Here is a 14,226-nt window from a genome sequence, read left to right as displayed (position 1 = left end):
CCATATTAAATGACAGTTTTCAACCAGTCTAAAATGCTCCAGATCTGAGTATTTCAGTTACCAAAATCAGCTTGCAATGGATCACAACAGGTACATATGACCTCCATCATATACCTATGCTCCAAGAGTTCTTTTGGTCTTGTCAGAGAGCTTCCAAAGCTCTTCAATGTGTTCCATATACCATGTATACTGTGTATACAACAGTGCTGCCCTTTTTTTTCAGATTTTTCCACTCTGATCTCAGCTCATGTCAGAGCTCAAGGTCAAGCATTTGCCTCTTGCCATCTCAAAACACTTCATACCTGACCTAACCAAGCATTTGATGACCAAATGCACTAGCATTTGATGAAGTGGAGTCCAACAACTGATAGCAGCAAACAGGCGCAGTTCACGCAGATCTGTCCTCTACTCCAATAGCTCGATTTGCTGAGTTTGATGCTGATGGAGCACACACTAGTGCTCAATACCCCCTTCACAAGGCTATAAACAAGCCACAACCTGCAGTTTGACCCATAGAGTAGGCAATCACTCAATGCATACCTTCAGTTTACAATGGCATTCAGCCTGTTTTAAAAAATAACACAAGTCTTCAACTACAGATCATCTCCACTCCCTCCTACTCCAAGAGGTCCACCAAGTAAGACTCTGATACCATGTTCAAAGTTGAGAGAGAGAGAGACAGGGAAACTCCATTTTCTTGAGCCTTCAGGCTCTCAAGGTCATTCATTCATGTTCCACATACTAAACTGAAAAGCACACACAATACAAAGATAAAGTGACCTAGTGCAAGTGTATACTAGATAGACTAACTCTAGTCAGGTCACTAACCGACTACTAACCCGACTTATTGAATATAGTCAAATGTAGACAGGTGCACACACTAGCTGTCACAGATAAAGACACACTGACGGTGAGCTTGATTTCTAACATACTTGGCATTGATCTGCTGAGATTAGGCATTGGTTGGTGGCTGAAAATGGTGTTTTAGGACTATTATAAATAGTCCACAGACATTTGATGCTAGTGCTACATTCATAGTTTATGTCTATGCTTGTTTGGGCATGAGTACATAACTGGTTTGATGCCTATTGCATCCCCATTGATTGGGGGATTGAAGCTACATGTAATTCTATGATTTTGGCCTGATTGTGGGGCTAGAAATACTCAATTTATAATAGTAAATGCATGTTGAATACTCTTGGGCTGAAGCTATCTTTCTTGCTTTGACATATGCCTATTGGTTCCAGGTGTATGTCTTGGGTTATGCTATGATGTATTGATCATCAAGGGACGACTTCGATCTTGTCATTGGATCCGGATGCTTTTGGAAGCTTGAGCTTATTTCAGCCCACACTTATTGACATCGGTTTATGCTTGACAATGGTCAATGCTTTGACAGTTATATACTCTTTGGGTACATGGTTACTCGATGCCTACTGCTTGATGCATTTGTCTTGGCACAGTGTACCATGTATTTGTTGAGCTTTAGTGCTCTGTGAAGACTTGTCTTGGATTCTCATTTTCTATTTCAGAATTTTGTATTGGATGTCATTTTTGTTGTTAGAGATATTTATTGGGATGTATGTCTTGCTCATGGATGCTACCTACAATTGCTTTGTAGCCATCATGCTCTTGGGATGCTATTTAGGCATTGTCTTGGTTACCTGTATTTGGTACTCTGACTTGGTTTGATTGAGCTATTGAGATCATTTATCTACCTTTTGTGACAGTGGGAGCATCTTGTATGCTTGACCGACATTGAGCAAGAGGTTTATGCTATTTTGAGCATTTTTTAGATACTTGAGACTTTGGGATCTCTTACACTTACATGTTGCATGGTTCATGCACTGATATCTTGGATTTTCTTTTGACCTGAGCTTGGGCTTTGCACTCTTATGAGCATACACCTACTGGTGTTAGGTCTTGCCAGTGTTATGTATACTTTGCCCTATTGTCCAGGGGATATGCCGGATGCTTTGGTGACATGTTTGGGTGTTTGCTTAGGTCTTGATGACTATTTGGTGCTAATTTATGCCCATTTATGACTGGTCATGTCTTGGCTGTCATTTATTGACTTTGTGCAGTGATTTGGTTAGCAATTGACTCTCATAGTACCCTGCTGTCATTTATTATAGCAAGCATGTAACTCTGGACTGACATGGATTTTTCATACTAAAATATTCTCAAATGATGTACTTTCACTAGTACTTGGTGGGCAACAGCTTTGGTTACACGTTTCTCTCCATTTTCTCTTGATTTTGGTGATTTTCTGGTCATTTTCTACAGTAAACAACAAGCAGTTTTGAACAGTCTGTAGTCTTTTAGCTTGCATTATGGCGAGTTTGTCCACTGATCATGCTATTTTCAACATCACTAAGCTTGATGGTACAAATTACTCTTGTTGGAAGAGCCAGATTTGGTAGGTGTTGGTGCAAAAATCGCAGATCAAACCATTGAGGTTGAGCGGGTATTCGCTTGCAACTATGCCGCCAGATGAGGAATGGCTTGAACTTGATGAGTTATGCAAGTTCACTTTTGTATTATCTCTCACAAAACAGGTTCATTACAATGTATTTGAGGAAGAACAGAGTGCATGGTAGTTGTGGGATAAAATCAAGAATCTCTATGACAAGAAAAGTCCAGCGAGTCAGATGTATTGACTGAAGCAGCTTATGGATCTGCGCATGAAGGAGAATGTGACTATGTCTGCTCTTTCCATGCTATACTCAAGAACTTGACTTCGTAGGACATCAATTTTGCAGAGGATGTCACTCCTCTTTTCTTGCTTAGTACTCTTAATGAGTCATGGGATGTATTTCACACTGCATTATGTGCATCTACTGCTACCTTGAAATTATTTGATGTTGAGAGTGCTCTTCTGCAGGAAGAGGTTAACTGTAAGAATTTGGATGCCTCTCACGTGTCACATGCTATGAAAGTTAGAGGCAGGAATGATGGGTATGGAAAGCATGGCAGTGGCAGTGGCCATGGACGGGATTCTCAAAAATCTCGGTCCAAGTCTTGTGGGAAATCACGTAGCAAATCTTGTGGCAGGAATGCAGATGTTACTTGTCACCATTGTGGGAAAAAGGGCCATATTAGGCCACAATGTCATGAACTGTGCAATGAAAGGTGCAAAGATAAGGGGAAAGACAAAGTGCAGGATAAGTCTTCTGATCGCAGCATAGTGCCTGCAAAGTCCAGTGTTAAAATTGAAGAGATCAATGTTATGTAGCCTGAGGATGTTGATGATGATGACTATATCCTTGCAGCTTCTTCTAGTGCTTTGCAGATGACAGAGATACACTCTATGTATGCACAGTGTTGGCTCTTGGACTCAGGTGCGTCCTTTCATATGTGACACCTTGCCGAGAGTGGTTTCATTCATACCGTACTATTTCAGGTTCTGTGTGCTAAGGTGATGACAGCTCTCTTGATATTGTGGGCATTGGTGATGTTAGGATGCAGTTTTCTTATGGCAACAATTTTGTTATGCAGGATGTACGTCATATACTTGCTTTGACACGCAGTCTCATGTTAGCTGGACAGCTTGATGATACAGGTTATCATGTATCTTTTGGAGACTTTGAATGAAAGTTCACTTGTGGTAGACTTGTGATTGCCAGAGGTGCCAAGGCTGGCAGCCTCTATCCCTTGATTATATCCGCTTCTTCCCTTGATCATGTTTTGTTTGTGGGCTATATCCCACATATATCTCTTTGGCATGCCCGTTTGGGCCATATGTCTTTGAAGGGAATGAAAATGCTTTCTAGTTTGCAGTACTTACCACCCCTTGATTAGGCATGTTTTGATTCATGTGAGCATTGCCTTTCTGGTAGGCAGACTAGGTCTACGCATAAAAAGTTTGGTAGGCTACGCATGAGTGAGCCCTTTGCATTGGTACATTCGGATGTCTGTGGGCCCATGCCTTGTCAGTCTATGGGTGGTGCAAAGTATTTTGTTACTTTCATAGATGATTTTTCACGGAAAGTTTGGACTTATCCCATTAAGCTGAAATCAAATGTCTTGGCTGTGTTTCAGAGATGGCTTGCATTGTTTGAGAACTAGTTTGGGTATAGGGTAAAATACCTAAGAACAAATAATGGGGGTGAGTATGTATCACGTGCTTTTGAATAGTTATGTGATGAGAGGGGTATTAAGTGTCAGTTGACCGCCCCCTACACCCCCCCAGAATGGTTTGGCTGAGCGAATGAGTATAACCATCCAGGAGCGTGTACGTAGTATGCTTAGCCATGCAGGCCTACCACAGAGCTTTTGGGCTGAGGCAGTTAGTACAGCTATGTATATCATAAAAATATCACCTTCTAGTGGTTTGGATTTCCAAGTTGCTGAGGAGGTATGGACTGGAAAACTTCCCTCTTATGTGCATCTCTGTATCTTTGGATGTGAGGCATTTTGCCATTTGCCCAAGGACAAGAGAAGTAAGCTGGATCATCCTAAGAGTGTCAAATGCATTTTCCTTGGTTATGGAGATGCAGGCAAGATGGGTTACCATCTTTGGGATTTGCAGGTGTGGAAAGTCATCCGCAATCATGATGTAGTCTTCCATGAAGACAAGATGCATAGGAAGCCTGAGAGTTTTGTTGAGATCCGTAGGGTCATATTTCAGGAGGAGTCGAGGGCCCCCGCATAGCCAGTTGGACAGCCTATAGTTGCAGTAGATGCTCATAGTCAGGGTGTTGGATAGGTAGTTGGGCAGGCAGCAGAGCCTGCCGTGAGATGGTCTACTAGAGACAGACGTCCACCTGATAGATTTCAGCCCACCTCGATGCATTATGTCTTGGTTACAGATGCAGGAGAGTCTTTCACTTACGATGAGGCTATGCGTAGGGGTGACAGTCACTCCTGGGAGAGGGCTATGTAGTCTGAGATAAACTCCTTGCATAAGAATGATACTTGGGATTTGGTTTCCTTGCCTACGGGCAAGAAGGCTTTGCATGAAAGTGGGTGTACAAGCTAAAAATTACCCCTGGACACCCAAGCCGGCATACAAGGCTAGATTGGTAGCAAAGGGTTTTAAGCAAGAACATGGTGTGGACTTTGATGAGGTCTTTTCTCCTATGGTTAAGATAACCATCCTGCGCTTAGTCTTGGCTTTGGTTGCTTAGCTTAACTTGGATTTACTCCAGATGGATATCAAGACGACTTTCTTACATGGGGACTTGCATGATGAGATTTATATGGAGCAGCCTAAGGGCTTTGCAGGACCTGGCAGGGAGCACCTAGTGTACAAATTGAAGAAAATTATTTATGGCTTGAAGCAGGAACCTAGGGAGTGATATCATAAGTTAGATGCCTTTATGCAGTCATAGGGCTACAGCATGAGTGCTATGGATCCTTGTCTTTACATGAGGAAAGCCTGTGATAGTTCTTTATTGATTTTGGTACTCTATGTGGATGATATGCCGATAGTAGGGAAAGCTCATGATGAGCTAGATGCTGTTAAGACTCAGCTCAAGAAGAGCTTTGAGATGAAAGATCTGGGACAGGCTGCTCACATACTTGGTATGCGCATCAAACGCGACAGGCATTAGGGACTCCTCTACTTGTCATAGAGGGAGTACATTCATAAAGTCCTTGAGTGCTTTCGCATGCAGGACATAAAGCCTATTGGCTGTCCATTGCCTTCTTATGTGAAGGTATCATAGGCTGCTTGTGCATAGATAGATGTGCAAAGGGCCGAGATGGCCAAGATTCCCTATGCATCTGCAGTGGGCAGTCTTATGTATGCCATGATCGCCACTCATCCAGATATTTCCTTTTGCAGTTGGTGTTGTGGCACGCTATATGGCTACACCTGGCAAGAAGCATTGGGATGCCATGAAGGGTATCATGAGGTACTTGAAGGGCACTGCAGATATGTGCATATGCTATGGTAGCTAGGATACAGGAGTCGTGGGGTACACTGACTCTGATTATGCAGGACATGCAGATAGTAGGAAGTCCACTTCCGGCTATGTATTCACCTATGATGGAGGTGCTGTTTCTTGGATGTCCAGGGTGTAGAAATGCATGGCCCTTTCTACTACAGAGGCCGAGTATGTTGTAGCCCACTGAGGCTTGCAAGGAGGCCATTTTCTTGGGTCATTTGGTTTTTGACCTTGGTATTGATGCTATCCCTACATTGCATTCGGATTCTATGGATTCTTTGCGAAGACGAAATACATTGAGGTGAGGTATCACTTCATACATGGGGTCGTTGAGGACAAGTCTCTTGATCTTTTCAAGATCTCGACTGACCAGAATCTTGCAGATCTGCTCACGAAAAGCCTCTCTATAGAGCGCTTTTCCTTCCTCAGGAGGTTGATGGGAGTGGGATGAGATGATGTCTTTCCTCATCCTGTTGTACATGTGTACATGTTGTACTATCTTTTTTCTTTTTCTTTTCACTCCTCACTAGGGCGGATTCGCCTTTAAGTGGAAGGTTGTTGGGGATAAATGCACCTCCGCCTAGCCACCCGTATATTACTACACTGACAGTCACCGCCACTGCACACTGCAGGTGGCGGGCGCCCGTCATCGTCACTTTATTCTTTATTCTTTTGGTGACAGTTTGAATAAAGGAAGGCCCGGTCACACATTGTGACGGTTGGAGGTCCCATTTCTTGTCTCTTTCTTTCTTACTCTTGCTCTCCTGCCATAGCTCTCAAGTACAAGCTTCGATCCTTCTCATCTTTCACTCCTTTGGGGGCATTGATTGTACCAGGTTGGACAATGAGTGATAATGATGATGATGAGGATAATAATCATTATTGTAGGGGTGTATAGTGTAGTGGATTAAGTTGTGCGGTGTCGGGATTTTTGTTGTGTATGGCTAAATGGCACGAAGACTCAAGTATAAGCTTGAGCTAAATCCAAGAAATCACCATAACCCAACTTTAGAATATATTTATGGTGTACAAGCTTGAGCTCAATCTTGTACAGCATTTACATTGACATAAAGATCATAAAGCTAGGGCTATGGCTCAATAGAAATTGAATTTGATTGAGCCCATATGATTTAACACTAATCTTGTAGAAAAAAAGCAATTTTGTGGAAATTTGAACCCTTTATAGAAAATTCCATTTTTCATCGAGAAGAGATATTAAGAGAAAACACTTTTATGGAAATGTGATCAAGACAAGCTAATAGCTTTTTAAAAAAAGCAAGGGTCGAAATAAGCTAAGATATGTATTTTTTAATATCCATCTTTTAATACAATTTTCATAGAAAAGTAAAAGTTTTTAGTGTTTTTGATCAAAACCATCACAATTTTTTTGAGAAATCACACTAAAATTTTCATGAAAAAAACTTTGATATGTATACTATGCATTCTCATTAAGAGATTTGAAATTAGATAACAACTATTAACTTTTTTAGAGCTACAAATAGCTTTGCTAAGTGTTGTTTTGACCAATTTTCATATATTCTTTAAAATCCATTTTTCGTAGAAAATGAATTTCCACTTGAAAGTTTTTTGGAAATTTTTACTCTATTATCTTGTAATCCTATTAAAGTCCTATCCAATTTTGGTATCATATGGACATGTTATTTCAGATATAGTGAAATATGACTTGAGCCATAAAAATTTTGTGGCAAATTCAAAGACTAGTGTTAATGTATTCAATACATCAAATCAAGCATCAAAAAATATAACTTAGGCTAAAAAATATGGTTGAACTTGTAGTAGAATAGTCTTGTACATATTCAAGCTAGATAGACCAATAATACCTTTCTTTGAAGCTTCCAAGGTCCCTTCTTTAGTCCCAAAATCTCTATTTTGATCTAGTACAATAGTAGATCAAGAATCCAAAACAAATTAACAAAATCCCTCTATTTGGGATAGAAAAAAGCAATAACTTCCTCCAAGTTCAAGGTAAATAAAAGTATCCTCCTCTTGAAAAGTAGTAGACAACCATTTTGCCTTATTTAGAATAGTCCACAATAGTCCAAAAGGTCATATATTAGTCCATTAACACTTCTTGAGAACTTTAGCATGTTCTCATCTAGACTTTTCCCCCAATTTCCCTTGAGATTAGCATGCACATAGACTTTTTTCATAGTTTTCTTCCCCTAATGTAGTCATTAGATCTTTGCCCAAAATTTGTATAAAAGAATTGTGGGGCAAGCCTGGAGCATTCATTGTATTCAACCACTTTAAAAATTGGTCTAGGGTGTCACAAAGTTGGTCACTTAGCTAAAAATAACAAGTTATTAACACTTACATTAACATTGAGGTGTTAAAGAACTTCAATCTTCATGAACATTTATTAGATATTGTGAATTCAGTATAGACACAAGTAGAACAACCCCATGGCACACAAGTAAAATACTATCACTATCAAACTTCCCAGTAAAATACTATCACTATCAAACTTCCCAATAAAATACTATCACTATCAAACTTCCCAGTATAGACACAAGTAGAACAACCCCATGGCACACAAGTAAAATACTATCACTATCAAACTTCCCATAAGTTTTCAACTATTGGACATAGAAGTACATGAAATCTATCCCCTCTAAACTTGCACATCCTTTGGCATGTGCCATTGATCCTACTCTTCATCATGATCAAGATCTTTTGCTTCATCTATCTTCCTCTTTCTCTTCTTCTATATTATCATGAGTAGTTCCAATGCCATCCTCTTCTTCATAAGTGGAATAATCTCAGCTTCTCATGACTAGTTTGATCCATTTTCCAACGATGGGTATACTTGAATTTGTTCCACCCAACTCATAAAGAGAATATGTAGAATTTTCATATGCATGTCTCATGATGGAAGGAAGAAACCATCTCCTAAAGGACTTTCTAATGGTACTATGTTGGTTATCCAAACTATAGTCATATATGAGCATCCAATCTACTTCTTCAATAGCACTAGGCCAAAGTTTTTGGCTCTTGTCAAATGTGTCTTTGTTTCTTAACATGGCTTCTTCTATTATTGGTACTACAAGCTCTATATCTTTTGGACTCCTATCCAACTGATGAATCCTTAGAGCTACCACGTCCTTTCTACTCATCCTTTCATTTCATGGTAACACTCCATATGTAAACTCTACTAGCATATACCCTATCATAGAACTATGAATAGTATGATCAACATAAAGCACATGGAAGTAACCATGTCCACACTTGTATTTTTCCTCTACATGCCTTGACAATTGAAGGGTGTTTTCTTTCACTTTTTTATTTCCCTTTAGGATTATATGCCTATGTAAGTATAAAATTGATCCAAACCTAGAGAAGAAATCTCTTGTCTCATCATTGTATACCACTTCTATTCTAGTAGTCATCTTGCCCACACAACCATAACATCAAATCACATCCTCTAATAAGAATTTGCATGCCACACAAGCAGTGTTTCTTCCCAAAGATTAGCCTTCAACTTGATTTGTAAGATACTCTTGTGTAAGAAAAATATATCCCATTTTCCATAATTCCATAGGCATGATCACCAAATCCACAACCCATCTGCAATATCTACAATGCATAGGGAGAGGGTAAGTAGGATGTAATCCATCCCCAGGTAGTCCACCTATAAGATATAATCTATATAACATGCATTCAAAGGATATTAATAAATACCCTTTCTTTACACGTTATAAGGCCTTAAAATGACCCTTTTTACTTTACTAAACTTATGGATTTTTTAAAATCCTCATTAAAAAACTCATTTTGCAATTTTAATCTTGTAAATTTTACTAAATATAATACCTTTTCTTTTGAACTCATGTGGTATCTTACATATTATATACGGTGAAACTATCATGAATCCATTTTAGTGTCTCATAGAAGAAAACATCTGACATGCATTGCAAGTCTCAACAAGCTATAAGACATCTCTATAGATGGCTTTCCACCAATATCTCTTATCTCAACACTGTAAGATATCCTTGTATATGGCTTTCCACTAATATGTGTCTTTGATCTTTTTGAATGTAGCCTAGTGTCAGCACTAAAAATGGGCTTGACACTAGCTCTAAGGCTCTATCTAGGGGCTCCTACACTCCAAACAATCCCAGAGCCTCACAGCAGCCAAGACGTCTGGATGCTATGAAATGGTTAATCTAACGAATGCATTTGTACACATGAGTTTCAAATTATAGTCCAATGTATTGCCCATTATGACTCCAAATAGAGGGACTATCGCATACATATTGGTGACTAACACGTCATTATACACATAGATAGAGCACTTCCCAGCAGAGCTGATTATTGTGGCTATTACAGCTCTCCTACACCCCAGGGATTGGCCCCAAGATACACTGTCTCAAGCATAAAGAAAAAACCTAATAAAATCCTCTCATGACGTATATAAGGATCCATGAATATTTGTGTCTCATATAACGTAATATTTGAGACTCATATAATGCCTCCCCAAGGATCATCGTGCTGCCCTAAAACAAAGGAAAACATATATACACTAAGTGTTGGTCACAACTAGGCATATAGATGCTATGCATCAAGGAGTTTTCCTTTTGATACTATGCTTGAATGCAAATGCAACGTATATGACTCATTGTGCTAAAAAAAATTTAACTATAAATTAGCCAAATGTTATGCAAAAATAGTCTTTCCATGATTTCTTTTCTCTAACGTTATGCTGCATTGCAAAGGGATAGTACCGGGCTACTAACCTATGCTACTATTCCTCTTCAAACTTAAATAAATGAAAGCCTATATGACATAATATACTATGAAATCAAAACTTATTCAAGTTTTATTTTTTTTCAATCCTTTTTTCTCTTACCACTTAGGTTTTGATTTCGTGTGTAGATGTAAAAGGGTTTTGTTGTCATTTTTGTATGAATAAGCAATAAATACACACTTTTCACACATAAATGGAGGTAGAATAAGGCAAATCCCCATGCCCTATCCTCATTATACATCCACATAGACAATCTTAATTTTTGATACTTTTTAGTGCATTAAAAATATTTTTTTCTTTTTTCTTTAAAAATACTATTTTTCATAGTTTTTACTATTCATTTGAATATAAATTACAATTTTTTTAAAAAAATTCTAATTTATTGACTAGTATGGATTGTGGTCCATGAGCATATCAATTATTATTTCATATGAACAACATTAAACCCTCAAAACCCAAAAAATTCTCTATTTTTCCATTCAATCCTACATCTTGGGTTTTGTAGTTTTAATATTTTTACTATGATTGAATGAAAATGAGTAAATTTTTAATGGTTTTGGACATTAGCAAACATAACTTATGCATTTTTAATCAATTCTGACAAAAGACATAAGTGATATGACATAAAATGCAATAAATCAACACTTATGCTAAATCTCACATACATGATGCATTGTATTTTGAAAAATGGAGCCACCAAGGCCATTACTTAGCCACAACTGACCACCTTCACACTTCCTTGCTCCATTCCTTGCATCTTGCCGCGAAGTGGCACCCATTTTCCATCATCATCTCAACCCATATGAATATTAATTATGGCAAGAGAGAAAGATGAGATAGAAAGACTAAAATCTAAACTTTCAATATAATATATAATTTTTAGCGCTTATTATGGTGATTTGAGGTAAAAATTTGCATCGATCCGTGGCCAATGCTACTTCTTGCAACAACCAATTGAAAATTACCAATTAATCTCCTATGAAGGGTGAATCAAAAAATGCCCCCGTCCCCCTTCATTGAGTTTTTGAGTTTTTTTGGTTTCTTAATCTTTATTAATCACTAACTGGTAAATTATCTAGTTCATTGCCTTTGCGTTTGCACTGTTGGAAAGTAGTTTCCATCCAACTAGAGAGGCAAACGGTCTCTAATTTTGCAATCTAACAGGAGGATAGTCAGCTTCCTAGCATCAAAAACTACTACCTTGGCCTCTGTCGCTTGCTTTTTGGCTTCTAGATCATGTAGCTACTTTGTGACTCCAAATCTTGTGGCCATTAGATAGGAGTTAAAGGAGATCCAATCGATGAATAGACACTTGCATTGGATCTTTGACATCGAAATCCAACTAGCAAATATACAACTCCTTGATCTATGATCTACACATTTTCTACCAAAATCACCACTTCTATAGCTCCCATGCAACTTTTGCACTTTCAATTCCATATTAAAATCAACTCTCACCTACACTAATCTATGCCTAGCCTATAGACTCTCACGAAATTCCTGCATAATTTGTAACAACTAAGTAGCTTTGCCACACATGCTAATGGAACCTAGAACGGGCCGGCACTGGCTCGTGCACTAGCCGGACCTCTATCTCACGCGCTCAACAACCCCACGGCCTCGCGGCTAGGAGCGCTGATGACACATACATTGCCTTCCTAGACATCTTGCGTTTGTATTATGTCGCTTGTAATCCACTCTTCTCTCACCCACTACTCCTCAGAGGGAGTCCCTTACACACTGCCTAATGGCACGAAGCACAGACATAGGGGGTCCTCCAACGGCTGAGTGCCGCCACCCCTCTGTGACTCTCCTACACCTTGGGGATTGGCCCCTCGGTGCGTCGCTCAACATATAAACATTTCGCACAAAATCCACTCAAGGTACCATTTAATCGTATACAGGAATGTACCATTGTCCTTACTTCTCTTTCCCCTAGACCCCCTGACTAGCCTATGGCTTAGGGTGTCCTGTCTCTCACTCAACGTGGGTCAAGGTCCTAATGAAAGCAATTGCTGTGCATCCAGGATTTCTGATACCTTTAAATATTTCCATGATTTATACATAGTATAGATGCTAAGTGCTCAAACAATTATAAAATCAATATTGTGCACATGTGGAAAACATTCTTTTAATGATTTTCAACTACCGTTCTTATGCGGCGTTGCACGAACCTAGCACCGAGGAAACCCTCGTGCTACTAGGCTCTCATTCTATAATTATTCACCGACCTATATGGCATGCAAACAAAAACCAGAAATCTTTTCATCATTTTACTCCACATTTAGACACATTTTAACCACTCTCCCCTCCCATCGATCAAATGTTGCATTGTTGTATAGATTTATAAGGCATTTTGTCATCATTTTATGTGTAAAAAGCGGGAAAAAACACATTAGAACAAGAAGGTGGGGCTGAACTGAGGCAAATCCTCATGCTTCAGTCCCCACAAACATTCACAAACATTGTTCTTAAAAGAAATCATTTCCTTGCACACGATGATTAACAGGCCCTGGTTGCCGACTACCTCGCTGGAGGGAACTGATCTTACTCCAGCAAGTAGCTGCTAAATGGCTGGATTTTCCACAGATGTCGCACTTAACATTTGGGCAATTTCTTGGATAGTGTTGCCCACCACACCATTTGCAGCTAAACCTCGAAGGTGCACCCTCATCTGGGCATCTACTTCCTATCAAATTTTGTTGTTTTTTAAGGAAGTTGATATTAACGGCTATTTGCCGATACTGCTCCGTAATCATGTCGGTATAATGCTTCATCATGTCCTTAACCTCGCCAAGAACATTGGAAGCACTCGACTCATAGCCTTGGTCATTACCATGTCGTTCCATCGGCCTAACAATTCGATTAGGCACTGGTTGTTGAGCCACAGGCATGGTATTAGAATTGACCGCCTGGCCTCCACCATTTGGAGCCATTTGACTGCCCGTAGGCATCGACATGCTAGGGGGAGCTGGTAATAAAGGGACATTCTGCATCATGTTCCCTCTCCCATTAGGGTTAGCCATCACTATCCCTTGGCCATTATTGCGATTGGCCATCGCCATATTGTTTCCCAATACTAAACCCATATTCGAATTGCCTCGAGAAGCATAGACTGCTTGTAGTCGGGATTCCACCTCTTGTGCTCGTGTAATGGCAGTATCTATATCCCCCAAGGGGACACTCCTCAACTGCAATTGGATGTTAAAGTCCAAACCATGTAGGAAATATTGCAATTGGGCAGCTGCGGGGATAGGAATAGAGGTGTCCAACTTACGGAAAACCTCTTTTATTTTCTTCGCATAAGCACGAATGTCCTCGTGTGGTTCTTGGCGGGTCACGTTGAGTACACGCAACCAATATTTCCCCCCCTTTCAGGGGCAAACTCCCTTCGAAAAGCTCCATAAAATGAATCAATATTCAATATGGTTCCGGCTTCTAAACCATGATACCATATAGCGGCTCTTCCTTTGAGAGTCATGTTGAAGAACATCATTAAATGTCCTTCTTCTTGGATGCGACAGTTAAACATCAGCTTTTGAAACTCCCTAATGTGGAGTTCCGCATCTTCCT

This window comes from Lygodium microphyllum, chromosome 12 (assembly GCF_053477565.2).
Source record: "Lygodium microphyllum isolate KBCC chromosome 12, Lygodium_microphyllum_v1.1.10, whole genome shotgun sequence".
NCBI classification, from domain to species: domain Eukaryota; kingdom Viridiplantae; phylum Streptophyta; class Polypodiopsida; order Schizaeales; family Lygodiaceae; genus Lygodium; species Lygodium microphyllum.
Note: the sequence above shows the minus strand (reverse complement) of the source record.